The sequence below is a fragment of the Rhipicephalus microplus genome, chromosome X, assembly GCF_043290135.1.
Source record: "Rhipicephalus microplus isolate Deutch F79 chromosome X, USDA_Rmic, whole genome shotgun sequence".
In the NCBI taxonomy this organism is placed as follows: domain Eukaryota; kingdom Metazoa; phylum Arthropoda; class Arachnida; order Ixodida; family Ixodidae; genus Rhipicephalus; species Rhipicephalus microplus.
Window position 1 is genome coordinate 55,759,094 of NC_134710.1, and position 13,697 is coordinate 55,772,790.

At 45.7% G+C, this 13,697-nt stretch overlaps 2 protein-coding genes across 10 annotated transcripts in view; one reads left to right on the forward strand and one right to left on the reverse strand.

Moving 5' to 3' along the window:
* The window catches only part of LOC119176066 (uncharacterized), a 29,055-nt gene extending 26,249 nt beyond the window's left edge, over positions 1-2,806 (reverse strand). The window contains exon 1 of one of the 3 annotated variants that reach the window (XM_075876692.1): positions 2,648-2,806. The gene's annotated coding sequence lies outside the window, so the exon portion shown is untranslated. The remainder of the gene's footprint in view (positions 1-2,647) is intronic. The other 2 variants (XM_037427183.2, XM_075876693.1) reach the window with 2 other exon arrangements.
* Positions 1-13,697, forward strand: part of LOC119176065 (oxysterol-binding protein-related protein 6) — a 172,712-nt gene that overhangs the window by 72,930 nt on the left and 86,085 nt on the right. For 3 of the 7 annotated variants that reach the window (XM_037427180.2, XM_075876690.1, XM_075876691.1), the window contains exon 1: positions 11,070-11,185. The exons of 2 other annotated variants lie outside the window; for them this stretch is intronic. The gene's annotated coding sequence lies outside the window, so the exon portion shown is untranslated. Of the gene's footprint in view, positions 1-11,069; positions 11,213-11,246; positions 12,186-13,697 lie in introns of those variants that run through there. 2 more of the 7 variants (XM_075876687.1, XM_037427177.2) reach the window with 2 other exon arrangements.

A 13,697-nucleotide genomic window follows, 5' to 3' on the forward strand; every position in this document is an offset into this window, starting at 1 on the left:
CCATGTAGAACACTCATGCATGTCAGGCTCATATTTCTTCGCGGACAATGGGGGAGATGTTCTTGAAGCGGGTGCACATCTTATTCCTCTTATACACTCACCTGCGGCGCGCACGCCGATATCTGTTATTACAGATGTGCGCGGCACTGAAGTGTTTCTATTAGCGACATGATTCTGACGGGCACGATCTGATTTCGGGAGTGGAAAGAAAGAAAACTACATGCATCGTTATTACTTCAAGTCGTTCGGCCGTCAGGCTTGTGTGAGACGTGATGTCTCACGCCATGTGTAGAAATTTTCTTCCTCCTATAGACACCAGGCAGCCAAGGTGGTATGCCGCAACCTTGGCTATGCACCACTTTCTTACGTGGACTGTGCAGCCTCCGGCGCAGAAATATGGGGTGGTAGGGTTATCAACTCTTCAATGAAGTGAGTCGGGATTGAGGAGGGTGGGGGGGGGGGGGGGGGGGTTCATGTACTGACATAGGCATCCAGTGAAATCAGTTTTCTTTTTGCGGAATCTTCCAGACAAATTCGTTCTTTCTTTATTGCTGCGGCCTCTTAAGTGGCACTTTAGCTGGCGAGCAAATGGTGGCAAGACTTCGTCTTTCTGGAGAATGTGCTCGTAACAGTGTCGCTCTACACTCGGAAGTTCAGATAAAGTGGCTAAAATCTCTCGCAGCCACCGCAGCATTGATTCATGCGTACGATTCGCTTGAACCATGACTTGACGCGTGAGCGGGCGCTGGATCACTTAAATATATGCAACTGCACGGTTCGAAACGAATCCGGGACATATAGAGCTGACCCGGGAGGGACGCCGTGGATTTCGGGATGCTCTACGGAAAGTAGGGACGGTCCTGCAAAATCCGGGATGGTTGCTAACCCTATAGGTCATGGCCCCAGCTGATTGTGCTGGCGTGTATGAACATAGGCCAGCGCAGAGGGGTGCAATGGAAGTGGAACAACCTCATCAGTCACTGTGAGTGATGACGTCGCTGTATGCAGTCGCGGAACATTCTGTTTTATCGTATACAGCAGACATGCACCAAAATGGCACGAAGTAACATTTTGTCGCCGCGCGAGCAACGCAGAATAATAGTTGACCCCGCTGAGATGTTTCATGTATGCACTGCTCGAACACTTCGATCGCCTCCCAATAGACTGTAAGCGCCAACGTTCGACTTGCGCCTATATATAAAATGCTTCAAATATCCGTCATTTGTTTTTTTTTATTTTGTTAAAGTTACCGAGTTCGTCCGAGGTTGAGGTTCGCTAGCGAAAGCTTAGCTGCGTACTACAAGCTTCCAAGAGGTGGTGGAATTGCGCGTGACACAAAGATCGATAGGCCCAAAAGAGCCCTTCGTGCCTGGGGACGCGCTCCTGCGCCTGTATTTGCCGCGCAGGAAGCGCAGCGACCCTGTTAAAGCGCATTAAGAGCTCGGGGCTCTTCCATGGAGCGATGCGTGTATAAACACATGGTAGACGGATGACATGGGGGCGGCTGTAAACGTATGCATCCATTCTATACCTTCTGGAGAGTGGAGAAAGAAAGAAAGAAAGAAAAGAAGAAAGAAGGAAAGAAGGCGCACAGTCACCTCGAAAAGGTACAGCATGACACGAGAGTGTTGATATAGAATAAATTTCAGAGTGTAATTTCCTGTCTTGCTGGCACTTGGCACCGATTTTGAAATCGTTTCCCAGAAAGACGGCTAAAGAAAGTTCTCTGGCTTATTTAGGCCGGTCACGGCATGACTGATATGCAACACAGCCAGGGACCGGCAAACATGAACGAGCGTTCGCCTTCGATATTTGCCTGCCTCACTTTTATTATGAATTTAAAAATAAGAGACGATCGCGAAAGCGGTGGCGATCACACTGCGGCGCGTCGTCGCTATGCGGTGCGCAATGGCGACGATAGGCCTCAACGTGCGTTGCCTTCGATAAGATACGGGTAGCCTCGCGAGTGGTCGTGCAAAGTCGCAGAAACACCTTATTTGCTGCATTGTAAACGAGGTTCACGAATGCGCCTTGACTGATCGATTAAAGAAGCGCAAAATACTGAACGTGACGTTCGTGCCGCAGGTACGAGCGTTACGTTCCACATATGTGGGAGGACACGTCGTGTAGGTAAACCTCCTAAGTGTATGGACCGTGGGCCCGTGACGAAAACATCAGGTAAGGCACTCTGTATAGGCCATCCACTCTTCTATATTGGGAGTGCATACGCGTGATTCCCCTTCTAACGGCCGCGTGACATCGTAATGGGCGAGAAGGCTAGCATTGCGGTCGGGCGTGGCCGACGAACGTGTCCGCCAGAGCCCTGTCAACAAGCGCGACCGCTCGCGTGCAAGAAATAAAGAGCAGAAGTGGCGCGCTGGCTGTTTGTCGAAGCCCTACCACATCGAACGCTACGGGACATCTCGGGCGGAAAAGATCGAGCCACGGATGCTTAGCGCCGTGTAAATACATTAGGCACCCGAACTGAGCGGGCAGAGCGGCCTGGAGCGCGGTCCTTGCGATGGAAGCGCATCAGCCATGCTTTATCCGCTCAGCTATTTCAACCTCTTGAGAACGGCCATGATTATAGCTGCAAACACGCTCATACTGTCGCCGCGCGAGGGAATGGCAACGTCTGTATACTTACACTTAGGCGTATTTCTTTCGCAGAAAGCTCCTTACGGGACTGTTGTGCCGCAGCGTCGGCTTCTAGCAGCTTGTGGGCTGTCTGCAGCGGCGCCAGCGGGACTTCGACGTAGGAAACGGTCAGGGTCCGTAGTTCAGCTCGCTTCCGAGGCGGCGATAAGGCGAGGTCTCAACGGTTCTCTCCGCGTGTACACAATGCCCCTCGCCTGCCCATCTTTTTCTTTCCTTCTTTTTGTCCATCAGTACGTGTATGTTGGCCTCATAGAGAAAAAAAAAAGAAAGTAGCGCGGGAGGCGCGCCGGCGTTGTTCGCGGTGTGTGCATATACCTTATCAGACATCGTCGCGCCGTGGTATTTTGTGTTAAACAGAGGCAGCGACAGGCAGCAACAGGCAGCACCTTGAAGGGGCATTAAAGAGCAAAACGGTGTTTAGCGTATTAGTAAAGTACGATTTCACAATCCCGAAAACATCACTCTTACCGCGACACAACACTTAGTAATGAAAACGCACGAAAAGAAAATGCAGATGGCGACACCACCTTGAGACTCCCACACCGAAAAACGTGACGTGAGAAACTTTGAAGTTGCCTATACTGGATCCCACATAACTTTCAATCGATAAGAACGAAGTACATTGTCATCTCTGGGTTCCATAGACTTAGCATGCGAAGTTTCAGAAAATGTCATCGCGCCAACTTGCCACGATAATACCAAAAATACATTTTCAAAGTTCTAACGCCACGCGCGGAGATTTTTGCGTGAAGTTTGAAGTTTGAAAGCTCATTGACTCCACCTTGTGTTTGGCGCTGCTTGGCCTAAGTTGCCCTTGCGCCGGTAAACCTAATATAACTAACTTATTGATTCAAAATACAATATATATATATATATATATATATATATATATATATATATATATATATATATATATATATATATATATATATATATATATATATATATATATTCTCCCACTTATCCCCCCCCCCCCCCCACGCGTGAGCGGTCAGCCCGGACGCGTCTTAGACGGAAACGGAACTTCGAACGAATGGCTTCAGACGCGATACGGGGTCAATCTCCAAACCGTGACAGCGACGATCCGAAGAAAGGTCGGTGGGAGTGACACGATAGTTCACTGGTGACGTTTGTTCATTGATTGTATAGGGTCCAATGAAGCGTGACTGAAACTTGTCGCACAATCCTGGAGTACGAATGGGCGTCCAAAGCAACACTTCATCCCCCGGACTGAAGGAGACATCGCGATGAGAGCTATCGTAGCGTCGCTTGCGATTTTGCTGATTGACTTCTGGTTTAAGGCGAGCCCGTTGCCGACATTTTTTGAGCCTTGTGATGAACTGCTCTGATGCGATTGCCGAGGCGTCAGTTGGAACATTTAAGAAAGAGACGTCGATAGTGAATGTCGGTGAACGGCCGTACACGAGGTAGAAAGGCGAGTAGCCAGTAGTTCTTTGAACAGCACTGTTAGGGGCAAACGTCACAAAAAGCAAAGTTGTATCCCAGTTGTCGTGGTTTGGTGCGATGTACATCGACAGCATGTCCGTTAGTATCCGGTGAAATCTCTCTGTCAGCCCATTTGTTTGGGGGTGGTAGGCTGACGTCGTCTAATGTACTGGCAGTTTGTTGCCATAGTTTGTAAACAGGCAGTTTGTTACCATAATTCGTCGCGACTTTCGGTAGCAACAAATTGTTGGGCATCGCAAACCTGGTGTTATTCTTGTTAATTAATTGATGAATTGGAAGGGCATCAACAGAAACTTGGTGGTTCATGACTTCATGTAGCAACACCATTAGGCTAGCTTTGTATGTAAACAACAGGTGGTGCATTCAATTTTACAAATAGCGGCTTGCACAATGAACGATGAGAACGTGATAACTTTCAGCGCTTGCTTCTGGGTGCTAACTAAACGAGACATGTGGGTGTAATAAGTATTTCCGCAAGTGGTAACACGTTTGATGTGTGTGTGAATGAAGGCATAATAAAAGTCAGAAAAGTGCGCTACTACTGAAGCTTGAACGCGTTTTAAATAATGTCCTTGTGCCGAAGCCAATTTTTTCAACTACCGAATCGACATGGGTATCTAACTTTAGATTGGAATCTCCAATGACACCCAGGAACTTCGCAGAGCTTATTTGTTTAATTTCAACATTCCTTATTCGTATGTGTAAGGGAGATGTCACTATAATTTATCAGGAGAATGGAAAACTACAAACTGAGACTTTACAGGGTTTATACTTACACAATTCTCAAGACTTTATACTTATATAATTTTCAAGCTTCTGTACAGTGCTGTTTAATTTATGTAAAAGCTCAGTGGCGTTAAAGGCAGAAGCTAAGATCGTCGTATTGTCGGCTTACAGAAAACACTTGGCACTAGATAAGTAAGTCCGCAGATCGTTAATAAATATCAAAAATAAGAGCTGACCGAGAATTGAACCTAGGGGTACACCTTTGGTGATGAACGTATACGTTTAGAAAAGGCGCCATTGATAAAGACACTTTGATATCTGTTTGAAGGTATAATCTTTTAGAAGTCCCAAAAAAGAACCAGTAGTACCGTAACTTTCTAACTTAGAAAAGAAAACTTCATGGTTAATATTTTCAAAGACTTTTTTCAAATCAATGGACACTGATCCGGCTAATATTCCTCTGTACAAGTTTGTTCACATCCAGTCACGAAAGCTAATGGCAGCGTGTTCTGTTGAAAGATCGGCACGGCACCCACTGTGACGAGGACAGTATGTTAAATTTTGCGAAGTAGCTGGACATATGAATTTCGATTAACATTTCTACTATTTTGCTGAAAAATGGCTGTATATAAATTGGCCTGTAATTTTCTAATGAGCCCTGCCGCGTTGACCTAGTGGCTAAGGTACTGCTGCTGACCCGCAGGTCATGGTATCGAATACCGGCTGTGGTGGCTGCATTTTCGATGGAGGTGAAAAGGCTGTAGGCCCGTGTGCTCAGATTTGAGACCACGTTAAATAATTAATTGATTGATTGATATATGGGGTTTAACGTTCCAAAACCACCATATGATTATGGGAGGTTCTGTAGTGGAGGGCTCCGCAAATTTCGACCACCTGGGGTTCTTTAACGTGCACCCAAATCTGAGCACACGGGCCTACAACATTTCCGCCTCCATCGGACATGCAGCCGCTGCAGCCGGGATTTGATCCCGCGACCTACGGGTGAGCAGCCGAGTATACTTTAGCCACTAGGACACTGCGGCGGGGCCACGTTAAATAATCCAGGGTGGTCCAAATTTCCGGAGCCCTACTACGGCGTCTCTCATAATCATATGGGGGTTTCGGGACGTTGAACTCCACATATCAATCAATCAATACTTGCTGAGAAAGAAGCAGATCGAGCGTTCAAGCAGCGCTGCGCGTGTGTGCCTTTTTGCCGACCGTGTTTTATTTTGCGCTGTAAAAGTCAATTCAAGGTGAATCAAGACCAACTTGGGCTTCCCAATCTGCTCGAGTCCGCTGCCTTATATTTGTCGCCTTGTTGCAAGCTGCCGCGACCGGTGCAAGCTACCATACGATAAGCAAGGCTTTATTGGAGAATAACGCGGAATAATTTTTTAGGCGTTCCAATTCTGACCAAACTAAAGCATTCAACACGCACTCATACACTCACGGCAGCTTGTGGAGCAGCGGTGATGCTAACACTTTTCGATGAAATATCATTTTGTGAAACGGGAAGAGACTGGATCTGTCCATAAAACGTTTATTGGTTGCTGCCTGCACTTGCGTCATTGATAATTTAAATTTCAGGCGAGGCAAAGCAGAAGTTTTATTCTGCATATTTATGACAATGTGATCTAACTTTATAGCGACCCTGCAGTTCTGAAGGCGCTCTGTAAGGTCGCCTAAGCGGCCTGCACGCCTTCCTGCAGTGCGTGGTCGTGACACACGGTGTACAATCTTCACAGCAGAAGCGTAATTAAGGCAAACTTCACTATATAATTACGTTATTGTCGGGTTGGAAAACCTAGCCTCAGCTGTTGGCTTGTGCAGCCGACAATGACTACTGGAAAGTGGCGGGGCTCCGCCCTCCTAAATTTTTTCTCAGGATGGGGGGAGGGGGGGACTAGCGCTTCCCTTGCATGTTCGAGCATATATTTCTGGAGCTAAAATCGCACCAGAGCACACGAACACTAAAACACGGCTGGCATTATCAAAGCTGCAGCCACAACAACAGCAAAAAATTAAGCAGGCAAAGCCACAGCACAATACTCAGCGAGTGCAACGGTCACTGCAGACGTCTTCCGAGTCATGGACCGTGCTGGTTTCACATGACTTTGCCGAGAACGTCCAGGACGTTGCTGCGATGCTACAATATTTCAGGACATCATACTCATGCTTTTGAATAAGCTAAATATTCCGGCAACCTGAACTGCCCTGCAGCTACTGGAGATTCTTGATTCAGGGTTTTCAGTGCGTCAGTACTCACCATGGCTCTTCCACAACCCTCTCAAAGGTCGCGATTGTCATGTCCAGGTCCGTAGCCAGGAATTTATTTCTAGGGTGGCCCATTTATTGAATGCCTTGAAAAACACATTTTTATTACTTGTCCTCGGTGAAACACTCCCCTCCACCTGAATTTCGTGGAGGAAAGGGGGTTCAGGCCCCTATAGGGCTGCCCCCTCCCCTCTGGCTATGGGTGTGAGAATGCCGGAGTTCTGAAGTTGTGTATAGGCCAGAGAAGCTGTGGTCATAGGGACTGATTGTACCCCAATGCACGAGTTCTACAGATAGCTGTACAGAAGCCAAAACAACCAGGATGATATCGCGAGAAACGATAACAGTCCAGAGTAACTCGACATCCTACCAGTAACGACAGGGGAAGTCAGGAAAGCCCTAGAAAGCATGTATAAAGGCAAAGCCGCTAGTGAGAGTAAGGTAACAATGAACCTCTTGAAATATGACGGAGAAATTGTGTTAGAGAAACTGGCCACCATATATGTACGAAGTGTCTTTTGACAGGAAGGATACCAGAATATTGGAAAAGTGCCAAGACCATCTTAATCTATGAGAAAGAAGACGTCAAGGACTTGAAAAATTACACGCCGATCAGCTTACTGTCCGTTCTCTGCAAACTATTTACAAAAATAATAGCTAATAGGGACATTCGAGTTCAATCCGACCAAAGGACCAAGCAGGATTTTGTACAGGCTTCTTCACAATAGACCACATTCATACTATTATTCAGGTAAAAGAGAAATGCGCAGAATATAGCCAACCCCAATACATATTCTTCATAGATTACGAGAAGGCGTTTGACTCAGTCGAGACATCAGCAGTAATGCAGGCACTAGGGAATCAGGGCATTGACAAGACCATACATAAACATACTGGAAGAAATGTACAGCGGATCCATATCCACCATAGTTTTCTATAAAGAAAGCGACAGAATTCCAATAAAGAAGGGTGTAAGGCAGGGAGATACAATCTCACCAATGCTATTCACCGCGTGGTTATAGAAGGTTTTCAAGGCCCTAGATTGGGAACAGTTAGGGATAAGAGTGAATGGAGAGTATCTTAGTAACATGAGATTCACTGATATGTAACTCAGTGAATGAATTACAGCTCTTGTTTACTGAACTGTGAACAGAAATCAGAAAAGTAGGTCTCAAAATTAACATGAGCAAACTAATGTAATACGCAACACTGGTCTCGGCAGAAAACAGTATTTCACGATAGGGGGAGAGACGGTGGTAGTTATAGAGGAATATGTCTACTTAGGACAGCTATTGACTTTGGAGCCGAACCATGAGAGTGAAGTGACTAGAAGAATAAGGGTGGGGTGGATCACATTCGGCAAGCATTCTCAAATCATGAATGGTAGTGAACCACTAACACTCAAGACGAAGGTATATAATAGCTGCATCTTGTCAGTACTTACTTATACGGAGCAGAAACCTGGAGGCTTACCAAGAGGGTTCAACTTAAATTGAGGACGTCGTAGCGAGCGATTGGAAAGAAAATGATAGGCGTAACCTTAAGAGACAATAAGATAGCAGAGCGGGCTAGGGAACAATCCGGGGTTAAGGATATCATAGTTGAAATCAAGAAGAAATGGACATGGGCCGGGCACGTAGCACGTAGACAGGATAACCGCTGGTCATAAAGGGTTACTGACTGGATTTGCAGAGCAGATAAACGCGCGAAGGGAAGACAGAAGTAGGTGGGCCGATGAGATGAAAAAGTCCGCAGGTATAACGTGGCAACGGAAAGCACAAGACCGGGTTGATTGGCGAAGCATGCATGGGAGAGCCCTTTGCCCTGCAGTGGGCATAGTCAGACTCATGATGATGAGGGTGATGATGCACGTGCAGTCCGCTTCTTCACTCTCTTTTTCTCTCTTCATTCCCCATTATTCCCTTATCTCCAGAGCAGAGTAGCAAACCGGGCGCTCGTCTGGTTAACCTCTCTGTCTTTCACCTTCTTTCTCTCGCTGTCTCCCCTTCAGGTTCCACATAGATCTGTGTGAAAGACCCTTCAGGATCGCTAGTCAACTTATTTTCACATTACTCAATATGACTAAACTTGCCGCTCATGCCACGGCAGGGAAAAAAGTAAAGGCTATGAAGCCCACGATGAATACCCTCCCCTTCTCCTTTCTTTTTATTAAATGTGTACGAAACCGCGAAAGACCTGCTTCACCTGAATACACCCCGCCGCGGTGGTCTATTGAATAAAGTACTCGGCTGCTGACCAGCAGGTCGCGGGATCGAATCCTGGCTGCCACGGCTGCATTTTCGATGGAGGCGAAAATGCTGTAGGCCCGTGTGCTCAGATATGGGTGCACGTTAAAGAACCCCAGGTATAGTCGAAATTTCTGGAGCCCTCCACTACGCGTCTCTGATAATCATATGGTGGTTTTGGGACGTTACACCCGACATATCAATTAAGGTTATGTACTACGTATTTACTGAGCGCTATTGGTTTATCCGTTTATGTTTATGTATTTGCTGTGCCCCACCGCCATTATTTTTTTTATGCGTTTGACCTGTGTTGAGTATATGCGCTAGTTGAATTTCATATTCGTTCGCAGATATATCAATTGATACCTGAATTTTTTTTAAAAAGAGATTAATTGATTGATATGTGGGCCTGGGTTTAACGTCCCAAAACCACCATGTGATAATGAGATACGCCGTAGTGGAGGCTCCAGAAATTTCGACCATCTGGGGCTCTGCGCCCAAATCTGAGCACAAAGGTCTACAGCATTTTTGCTTCTATTGAAAATTGCAGCCACCGCAGCCGGAATTCGATCCCAGTACCAGCGGGGTAGCAGCCTTTTTTTTTTCTTACATAGGAAATGAGTGAAAAGGGAAAGAAGAAGCATTCACGTAAAATCAACATAGCTTAACATCCACTATCGAAATCGGGCATATCAGCTGTGTACTTGACGTAGTTCGGAATTACTCTTTCTGGTCGTTTCACATTAAAAAAAATCGAAAGTGTCTAGCTAACTTTTTGTTTATATTGTTGCTAAATTATTGACCGATTCTGATTCAACTTTGATCAGATGCTTAAGCAGCGTCGCCTCTCCGCATAGTCAATCGTAGAAAGCGCCTATTCAGATTCAGAACGACGTTTGAGGTGCTTTATTTGATCCGTACAGATCGTTGCGGAAAGGATCAAATGTCACAGATGAGCGACGGTCTGCCCACTTTATCAAATGGCAGGATTTTACTTCGAAGGGGCGAGGGTCTACCTATGCATGGTCATGCGTGTGCTCGTGCGAAGTTCTACTTTTTTTTTTTTGTCTTGGGGGGGGGGGGGTAGCCTATGCAATGCAAATGGACTCAGCTGGCCGTGAACGGTGATTGATAAGTCGCCTAGACGGCACAAACAGAGCATTTATTTTAATTATTATGTTATTTTAACGCTTCGCCCATGTTATTTTCTGCATTCCTAACGCTTCAGCGTGTACGTGAAAGAGACACATATGGGGTGTCGCTTTTTTGCATTCTGCTCCATGTATGCAATACTTTCAACACTTTGCTATTTTCAAATCCTTTCCAAAGAAACAAATGATTGATATGTGGGCTTTAACGTGCCAAAATGACCATATCATTATGAGAGACGCCGTAGTGGAGGGCTCCGAAAATTTCGGACCACTAGGGGTTCTTGAACGTGTACCCAAATCCGAGTACACGGGCCTACAACATTTCCGCCTCCATCGGAAATGCAGCCGCCGCAGCCGGGATTCGATCCCATGACCTACGGGTCAGCAGCCGACCACCTTAGCCACTAGACCACCGCGGCGGGGCAAAGAGACAAATGAGGAACACTGACAACGTGGAGCGGATATAAACGCAGAGAACTGAGCGGAGTGAAACTTTTGCAGCGGTATTGATTCTCAAGCCGTTAGTTTCATGCGACGCTGCGTTGGCTGGGTTGGCCAGGCTTTCCATCCAGGTGGGGCTGGTGCGCGCATGGTGCGCGAGGTTTCTGGCTTCCGGTTAAATTGTTTCCGGTGAAGCGGTCGGCTTGCTCGGCTGTCGAGGTAAGGAGGAGTCGCGGGTTGAATGGGGTATGTGCGAGCGCTTTTTGCCGTGATTTACAAACGGGTCGCGTCGAGAGCGCATGTCTTGTCATTCGGTTCGTCATCAGTGGTTTTTTTTTTTTTTAATCTAACGAGAACCGCATAGTTGTCCAAAGGATGCGATGCTTCTTACAACGCCTACTAGGCCTAACCTAGCGCTTGCCGGAGTCGCGATTTCTCGGCTGCTTGTAATCTGTGGCAGTTTACCGTTACACGATCCGTCTGTCCTGGTTGGTTCCCGTTTTGACACGCCAGTGTAATCGTGTGGTGCACTTCTCGCCGGGAGTAATAGAGACGATGACAATTCTTCGGTGGTACATTCGGTACGGGGAAATGAAATGTGCACATTGACTACATGGATGGTGACTATTTATGGTGTTCCTTTGACGTGTGTTCTGCACGGGCTGTTTTGCGTTCGCCGCCTTTAAGTAGCTGACGCTTATCGGAAATATACCTATTTTTTTTTTCTATATATGCGGAACCGCGATTGCATTATGTGCTGTCGAGTGAGTAAGAGTACCGTGCCGAGTTTCCCTGAACACGTACTGCTGTCGGTAACCTTGAACACACCTGTGGAAAAGTAACTTATTACGAAGTCGCACAATAAGCGCGACTACGATGCTAGTGTGGGTTATATTAGTTTCAATTTTGTCTGTGCCTGGCCGTCTGTGCACTGCGTTGCTTTATTCGCCTAGGAAGTGGTTAATTAAAAATGACAAACAAATATGTGAGCGATTTGAAACATGTGCTCCTATAACAATGGAAGGCTGCACCTCATTCCTCCATAGGGACCCTGGATGCAGTCGCGAGTACTCGCACCGCGTCGGAACAATACTGCCCGTTGTACAACGAACGCCGACTTCGTCTTTCAATCATCCCGAGTGACGTGTCAAAGGAGTGTACTATTGTTTAGTGGTTGTCCGCAAGCATTCATCGGCTGCAGACGACCAACATTTGCCAGGTGGATATTGTAGCCGTAACGCGAGACAGATTGAAAGCTTTCCTTTTCTCATATGCTTTTCAGATGTCACTGTGAAATGTTGCGCAGGAGAGAAATTTAATGGAGCCTGTTGGAATTATCTTTAGTGCCGCTGCAGGCGTCCCTGAATAAGAAATGTAATTCAGGTCTTTCGTTCTGTAATGTAGTTTTGCTGCGGTAATTTGTGCAGTTGCATTTCGAAGATAATTTTTTTTAAAAAGCCTGATAGTAGAGTGGGGTTTAGTCCACTTAGTTGCATGGAAATCTTATGCTATTTTCTGATGTATTTGTGTGTCACTATCAAGCTATGATTTTTCTCTTGTGCAGTACAATGCTTGTTTAATTTCAGATACGTGTTGTTTTATGACTTGGTCCTCATTGTACCATATAATGTAATGGGAACTGCACGTAAAGACATTGGGGAAAACAGCAGCTAGGTCTGACAACGCTAGGTCTGACAACGCTAGGTCTGACAACTGAGTACTTATTGGGAAGGAACGGCTGCATATATCTAATTCATGATGACACTCAGCTTTTTTCTAGGTATATATAGCTATTCCTTTCAAATGAGCACTTCACTTGTCAGTCAGAGCAGCTGTTTGTTCCTCTTTTATGTGTGGGCATGCTGTACCCGTTACAAGTATTTATCGACTCGCCAAACTCCTCACTTTGTTACCAAATAGTGCCCAATAAACCAGTTGAACCAGACCTTAGGCAGACTGGTAAAATATTTTTTTCCCATTGCCTACAATTTTTAAATGGTGGTAAATTTAAAAACGTACATTTGTTCGGGATGAACTTCAGTGTTTGATTCATACTATAATATTAAGCTTCATGGCAGCATTCTTGGAAACGTTTTGGCGTGCACACAGAAGACGGGAAATCGAAATGCTCTCGAGAAGACAAACAGGCACGAACTCACAACTCAGTTTATTGAAAGAAGTTCACGAAATATATATCCCAGGTTGTACTAACTGACAAGGAGTTCACCTTTTTGAGCCATACTTGATTTTCACATTCTGTTAATAGTTTTAGATACCACTTATGCAAAAAAATTACTCCTATGGTGTGTTATCGTTTGTTTTTTTGTTTTTTTTTTTCTTGCTTGTTTTTATGCACATGCACTCTTGAGCTACCCTGGGATATATCTTTTGTGTACTTCTTTCAATAAACTGAGTTGTGAGTTCACACCTGTTTGTCTTCTCGACTTTCGTTTTCCCGTCTTCTGTGTGCATGCGGAAATACTTCCAAGAACGTCCTCAAACCAACTTGCCCAACTTTCCATACTATTTCATGGCAGGAGCACCCATGGTTTGATGTGGTTGGAAAGCATTGGTGCCTCTGTATTGTGACAATGTGTTTTAAATTCCAAGTGTTCCATTGAAATGTGGAGAATTTCAATACATTGTCTCTTATAAATAGTACTTACTGCACTACTTGGGGACATAAAATAAATGTATAACTATAATCATAGATAAACCAGTTGTATCACTT